Source organism: Vicugna pacos, chromosome 17, assembly GCF_048564905.1.
Source record: "Vicugna pacos chromosome 17, VicPac4, whole genome shotgun sequence".
Taxonomy (NCBI): Eukaryota; Metazoa; Chordata; class Mammalia; order Artiodactyla; family Camelidae; genus Vicugna; species Vicugna pacos.
This window is the reverse complement of record NC_133003.1, coordinates 20,378,390-20,385,908: the sequence shown is the minus strand read 5'-3', so window position 1 is coordinate 20,385,908 and position 7,519 is coordinate 20,378,390.

The following is a 7,519-nucleotide window of genomic DNA, read 5'->3' as shown; positions in this document are numbered from 1 at the left end:
CCAGTAGAGGCCCCCCCGCCCCCCGCTTATCATTCAAGGAACAACAGCCTGGGATCCCAGGGGAGGGAGGAGACCCCTGAACCAGGCCACACTGGACTAACTTGGGGCTCTGGACTGGCCTGTAGATTTCAGGGTTGGGGGTGGGTTGGTGTGCTCAGACTTTGCTGGGCTGTCCAGCCCCCACCAGAGCTCACGGTCTGATTCCTTTGTCCTTAGAGGCCTGAGTGGCAATTACATTCAGCTGTGCAGTTAGTTGGCCGGGGCACCAGCCCTTTGTGATGGGACTGGGCTGGCACCAGACTGTGGGACGGGGGATGGCTGGCAGCAAAATCAGAGCAGCCCTTCTGCCACCAGCTCCGGCTTTCCGCTGGTGATACGTAAGAGGATTAGGGCTCAGGACTCAGGACAAGGGGCTTTTATTCTCAGGGCTCCGTTTTCATTGGCTTGCAAAGCCTTAGGGACAGGAACAAAAGTTGAGGAGGGACCGACCGCCAGATCTCTCACCCTTCAAGCCTTGTGCTTTGGGGGAGCACAGGGAACCCCCACCCTACAAATGGGATGAGTGGTACCCATCCTCAGCCAGGTTTGCCTGAGGCCAGAGCTCCAGGGCCTGGGAGCACATCCTCACCTGCTGAGGAAGCCTGAGCCACCAGCATGGGAATCCCAGAGCCCTGCAGGGTCAGGATGGCAGGAATCCTGTTCCAGCCTCCACTGAAATTTCCATGGGGAAACTGAGGCCCAGAAAGAGACCGTGTCTTGCCCAGGGTCAGTCAGTGAGGGAGGGTCTGCGCTGGGCCTGGAGGGAGGAACATGAGGGACAGGAGCTGCCTGGCCAGGTCTGGGAGTCAGGCCTTCTCCGCTAGGACCGCCCTGAGGCTAATTTGTTTCCACCAGTCGTGGGTTTTGCCTGCTCTAGAAGGTCTTGTAAATGGAATTATACCGTAACTACTCCTTGGGTTAAGACTTCTTTCTCACAGCATAATGGTTTTGGGTAAATGGATCAATCAGTATCTTGTTCCTTTTTATCACTGAGTATATTCCACAACTTATCTATTCATCAATTGATGGGCATCTGATTTGTTCCCACTTTTTGTCTATTACAAAGGAAGCTGTTATGAACACTCTCGTATAAGTCATATTTTTATAAAAAAAAATTTTCATGATGGAGAGTACAGAGAATAATGTGACAAACACATTCTTTCATCGGTATAAACACCTTGCTATATTTGCTGCTTTTTTCTTTGAAGAAGAAAACACAGTGTTTCAGTGTTTCAGACTCCAGTGTTTATTTCCATGTATGTGCTGGCATTTTTTCTAGGTATAGTCACTCATTCCATTCAACAAATCCTGAGCACCTACTATATACAAAGCACTGGTCTGGGCCCTGGGGCTGCAGCAGGTCAAAATCTGTGACCTTGGAGGGCTGACATCCTAGCGTGGGTGACATTAAATAATTAAATATATGGTATGTCCGGTGGTGGGAAATGCTGGGGAGAAGAATAAAGAAGAAAAGGGAGATAGGGAATGATCAGGTGGGAGAGTGGCTTGACATTTTAAATAGGATAGTCAGAGAAGGCCTCACTGAGGAAGAGTTCCAGTTTCTATGACTGTATAAGAAATAATTCAAAACAAGCGGCTTCAACATAAGAATCATTTACTACCTCTCATGGTTTCTGTGGGTCAGGAATCTGGGAGCATCTCAGCTGGGTGGTTCTGATGTGACGTGGGGTGTCTCACTAGGTTGCAGTCAGAGGGTAGATGAACTGGGATCACCACCTCAAAGGCTCCTTCACTCACACATCTGGTGTCTGGCCTGGGTAAAACCAAACAGCTGGAGACTGGTCCAGCTGGGGATCCTGGGGCATCTCTCTTCTTTATCTCTGCGGTCTTTTGACTTGGTCTTGCCAGCAGAGCATCTCCAAGGCAGCCAGACTTTTATGTAGCTGTCAGAGCTCCAAAGCTGCATGTCTGGCAGAGAGCCAGGTGGAAGCTAATTGCCTGTTTTGACCCAGCTTTGGAAATTACGTAACGTCATTTCTGCCATTCGCTTGGTCAAGGCAATTACAGAACCCTGCCAGGGTTCAAGGGAAGGAATCATAGACACTCCCACCCCCACACCACCTCCCAATGTAGTGTCAATATCATGTTGGAAGAAGAACGTGTGGGATGGTGTATACACTGGTGTGTGATAGGTACCATCTGTCCTAGAAGGTAGCATGTGTATGAAGGCCTGAAGGAGGTGAAGTGACAACCAAGTGCACACCTGAGGGAAGAGCATTTCAGGCAGAGGGAACCAGCATTTCAGTTGAAGGTAACTACCTGGCATGTGTAAGAACCAGCAGGAAGGCCAGTGGGGTGGAGAGGAGTGAGTGGTGGGGAGACTGGTAGAAGAGGTGAGGTTGGAGATGTAATCTGGGCTTTTAGGTCCCTGTAAGGGCTTCAGCTCTTCTAAGAAAGTGATGGGAACCATAGGAGTGTCAGAGCAGAGAGATGATGTGGTCTGATTTAGTCTTTAAAGGATCGCTTGGCTAAGTCTCAGGCAAGAACAGAAGCAGGAGGACTGGTTAGGATTCTACTGCACTGAGCCAAGGATGGATGCTGGAGACTCAGGGGACGAGCGGCTGTAGAGCTGGTGGGAGTGGTCAGATTCTGGACGTATTTTGAAGGTTGAGACAACAGGTTTTGCTGATGGGTCAAATGTGGGCATGAAAGAAAGTAGAGTGAAGGATGCCTTGACTTCAACACTGGAAGGTTTAGACCTGGGGGAGACTGGGGAGGAGCAGGTTTGGGGAGATGATTCTGAGTTGGTTGGCGACACCTGTTAGGCATCCAAGTAGAGATGTCAGTGAGGCAGCTGGAGAGAGGTGTGGGATGGAAATGTAAATCTCCATGATGCATTTTACTAGAAGTCCTAGCCAGGATGATTAGGCAAGAAAAAAATAAAATGCATCCAGATTGGAAAGGAGGAAGTAAAATTATAGTATTAGATGACATGTACTTGTATATAGAAAATCCTAAGGCATACACACACACACAACTATTCTAGCTAGAAACAGTTTAATAAGGTTGGAAGATATAAGACCAGTATGCAAAATCATTTGTATTTCTATACACTAGCAACGAACTATCTGAAAATGAAATTTAAAATAATTCCATTAACTCTCATTCTTCGCTGGTTGGAATGCAAAATGGTGCAATTGCTTTGGAAGCAGCTTCTGACAAAACTAACCACACTCTTACCATACAGCCCAGCAATCACACTCCTTGGTACTTACCCAAGGGAGTTGAAAACTTAACGTCCACACAAAAACCTACAGAGGGATATTTATAACAGCTTTATTCATACTTGCCAAAATATGGAAGCAATTAAGATATCCTTCAGTAGGTAAATGGATAAATAAACTTTAGTATATCTAGACGATGGAATATTATGTACTCTAAAAAAAGAAAAAAGCAAAAAGCTACCAATCCACGAAAAGATATGGAGATAACTCTTAAACGTATATTACTAAGTGAGAGAAGCCAATCTGAAAAGGCAACATACTCTATGATTCCAACTACATGATATTCTGGAAAAGGCAAAACTATGGAAATAGTGAAAAAAAAAATCAGTGGTTGCCAGGGGCTTGGGGAGAGGAAGGGATGTACAGATGGAGCACAGAGGATTTTTAGGGCAGTGAAACTACTCTATATACTATGATGGTGCATTTTTATTAGTATGGATTTGTCAAAACCCATACAACCTACACCACCAAGAGTGAACCCTGATGTAAACTATAGACTTTAGGTGATAATAATGTGTCAGTGTAGGTGCATCATTTGTAACAAATGTACCGATCTAGTGAGCATGTTGATCCTAGGAGCGTCTATGCATGTTTGAGGTCAGGAAGGATATGGGAACTCCTTCTCCTTTACACATAATTTTTCTGTCAACCTAAAACTACTCTAAAAAATAGTCTACTTGGAAAAAAATAAAGTCAAAGATCTGAATGGACATTTTCCATGAAAGATACACAAATAGCTAATAAGCACGTGAAATTATGCTCGAGATCATTAGCTATCAGAAAAATGTAAATAAAAATCACAAGATACCATTTTAGACCCACTAGACAGGCTATTAGAAAAAAAGAAAACAAGCGTTGGCGAGGATGTGGAGAAATCAGAACCTTTATCCTTGCTGATGGGACCATAAAGTGGTACAGTCACCGTGGAAAACAGTTTGGCAGTTTTTCAAAATTGGGAATTATCACATGATTCAGCAATTCCACTACTAAGTTTATATGCCTGTTGACAGAAAATTAATCAGTTGCTCTAAGAAAGAAATGGAAAAATGTATTGAGCCAAATTTGAGGATTATAACTCAGGAAGAGCATCTCAGAAAGCTCTGGGAACTGTTCCACCTGTTGGAACTCAAGGCACAGTTAGAGAAGTATTTTTTTGTTTTTGAAACAGAGGGCTGTACATCAAAGGACACACTGTTGACAGTTTATGTAATCAGATCTAAGCACCACGTGACCCCTTAACACCAAGAAGTAATGTTATCTGTAAGAAGTTGTCTTATTGATGCTAGAAGAATATGCTCTTAACAGTTGGGCAGGTATTTCTGCTGAATGGAAAAGTTGGGTCCATGCATAATGCAGATACACAATGCACAGTGGGGGTGGAGAGGAGGTCAAAGGGCAGAGAACATTTTTCATTTAAATCTTTCTTGTCTTGCCATAAAATATTAATTTTATTTCACATACTCAAGCCTGGGGTATGCCCACAGTCATTCTTGGATGTCAATAGTGTTGGCAGGTACAGTTGGTTAGTTTCACTTACATCTCTAATGAATCCACCATTCTCCTCTTAATTGCTTTTCACTACAACTACCATTGTTTCTGAGAGCACCTCTAGGTTTGAACTTCTTCACACTCTGTTGCAAATGAAGTCAATCCTTTGGGGAAGAAATGTGGAACTCCCTGCCTTCTCCCTAGCCCAGGCAAAATCCCTGAGCTGTGGCTCTGGACAGTGGCTGGGACCTGGCACATCTCTGAGCGGTCCCCTGCTCCAGCAGCTGGTCACTCTGTACAGGTGGGAAGTAACTTCAACTCTTCATTGTTTATCTCCACCTTATGCGTCAAGGTGAAGACAATCAGGACCCCAGTATTCTCAGTGGCATTGCACCCAAGCTGGAGATGGTTCTCCAGCTGGGACCTGCGGGGAGAAGGAGTCCTTGTGTTCTGGGCCACACCAGTCTGGAGTGGAATTTTCATCTTGCTGGACCAGGACAGGAAAGGGAGGAAAGGAGACTGATTCAAACGCCATAACTTTCATTTTTCTTATTGAGTAGATTTTATGAATAAATGTTTCTTCATTTGCTGAATGCCCTTAGGACAATTTCCAGGGACTTTAAATGGCTGTATTTCTTTTTGCAATTGTCACTGGTTTGACCAGGGAGGAGGAATGCAGGGATTCTCACATTGTTTTACCAGCAGTGGAACACCAATGGGCAATTAGAAGTACTAGGATTTTGGTTTGGATATTACAAGATGTCAGATCACCAGGTGACTGTCATGGGCATTGAAGTAACTTTTATATTTTCTGAAGCTCTGTAGTTCTTTCCTGTAAAAAGATTTTGAGGTTATGCAGAACAGAAACCATAAAGCAAACTCCCTCCCCCTGCCCCATTTGCACCCATTTTTTCTGGTCCTCTTGCCCATCTTGGCACAGAGTGCACTGGGCAAGTCAGTGGAAGCAGCAGAAGGTAGAACACAGGGGCCGAGGCTGGTGAGCCAGTGTGGCCAGGCGTCACCTGCCAGCGTCTCATCTGAGAGCAACTGGACTTTGAGAAGAAAAAAAGTCAATTGATATATAAAGGTGGTCTGGCTGAAAGAGCACAGGAACCAGGGCCTCAAACACACCTGGTGTAAACCCATCCTGAGCCCCACTCTTCCTCCTGTGTTGCCAGGGATGCCTCCCTCCCACTCTGAGCCCTTCACCCTCTGCCCTGGTGTCTTGTCACTTCTCCAGCCTGCATAGCTTTTTACGATTTCTCCTCCCCCCACCCCACTGCTAGGCCTGGTTTAGCCCCTCCTGGTCTCCTGCTCTGCCCCTTGGAACGCAGCCAGTGCTGTGTCTAAGCTCCCACCTTCTCGTCAGCAGGGCACCAACCCCCCTGCCTTCCTCTGTCAGTGGTCATGGCCCCCGCACAGACTCTCCTCTGATGTCAGCTTTGACTTCCTCGGATGCTCACCCTCTTACCCCAGGCAAAGGCTCCTTCAACATCAAGTGGGGCAGGCTGAGCAGACCACTCGGGGAGCAGGCAATCCACCCTCCTCAGCAGGCGAAAAATGTTCCAGTCCCTGACCTGCAGGAGCACAGTTCTGGGGGCCCCGGCTCAACCACACAGCTCATCAGGCCTCTCCAACTTCTGTCTCACTGTCGGCTCTGGGGTTCCCTTCTCAGTAAAGGACCTCATCTGGGTGGGGTCAGTCACTGGGGGGAAACAGGCTAAGAACTCCCCTTCCTCATCTGCAACCTTCTGGAAAGCACACTTCCTCCAGATCTGCGAAAGTACCCGCAGGCCCGAGTCCCATTTGTCACTCACTCACTCACTCACTCACTCACTGATCACATTTACTGTATCACAGGCACTCTTCTAGGTGCTTCACTACTCAAGAGGCAAAAATCCCTCCCCTCACCCAGCTTACGTGCGCTTGAGGAGAGACACTGGGTATCAAACTGAGTTGTGAGTCAGATAAGTTCTGCAGAGAAAAACAACACACAGGGTGTGGGTGGGGAGGGCTAGGGTATCGAAGGAGCTGAAGCCCAGTCGTGGAGTTTGGGGTGGAAGCAGGACTGGGCTGGGAGACCCTGAACAGTGATGCAGCCAAACCGCTGTGGTTTCTGGGGCAAGCGTCCTCTGTCTAAGGGCCCTCTCCACCCCCACCAACCTGGGGCAGAAATAACCAGGCCCCAGTCCCCCAGGTTCACTTAGTCACCAGACGAGGGGGCCCTCTGCAGCCCAGGTGAATCCTGGTAGGATGTCTGGTAATGCCTGCAGATCCTTCTGGGAAGTGGGGTCTGGGTGGTGCGACTCCACTTCTGCCACATGGGACTGACTCAGGGACGGTCTCACAAAGCAAAGATGTGGAGTTCGGGGAAGGAACTCTACAGACATGTGGCAGGAGAGTCATACAGGCAGAGGGGCAGAAGCTAGAGGCTCTGAGTGTGGTGGCGTCTGAGGCTGCAGGGAGGCTGGTGGGGCTGGAGCAGGTGAGGAGCAGGCGTTCCGAGCAGTATGGGGCCAGCCCTCTGAGGCTAGCTGAGGTCTCCGGCCTTTACTCTGAGCAAGGTGGGAGCCAAGGGGGCGTGAGAGTCAGGGCGGTGGGGACATTACTGAGAAGAGCTGAGCCCACGAAGGGCGCAGGGCTGAGCTTCTGAGGGGGAAGCCAAGGAGCCTGGCTAAAGGTCTGCGAAAGCAGGTGTTGGTCAACACTCAGGTCCTGGCAGCCCAGCCGCTTTAGGCGGTGTCTGC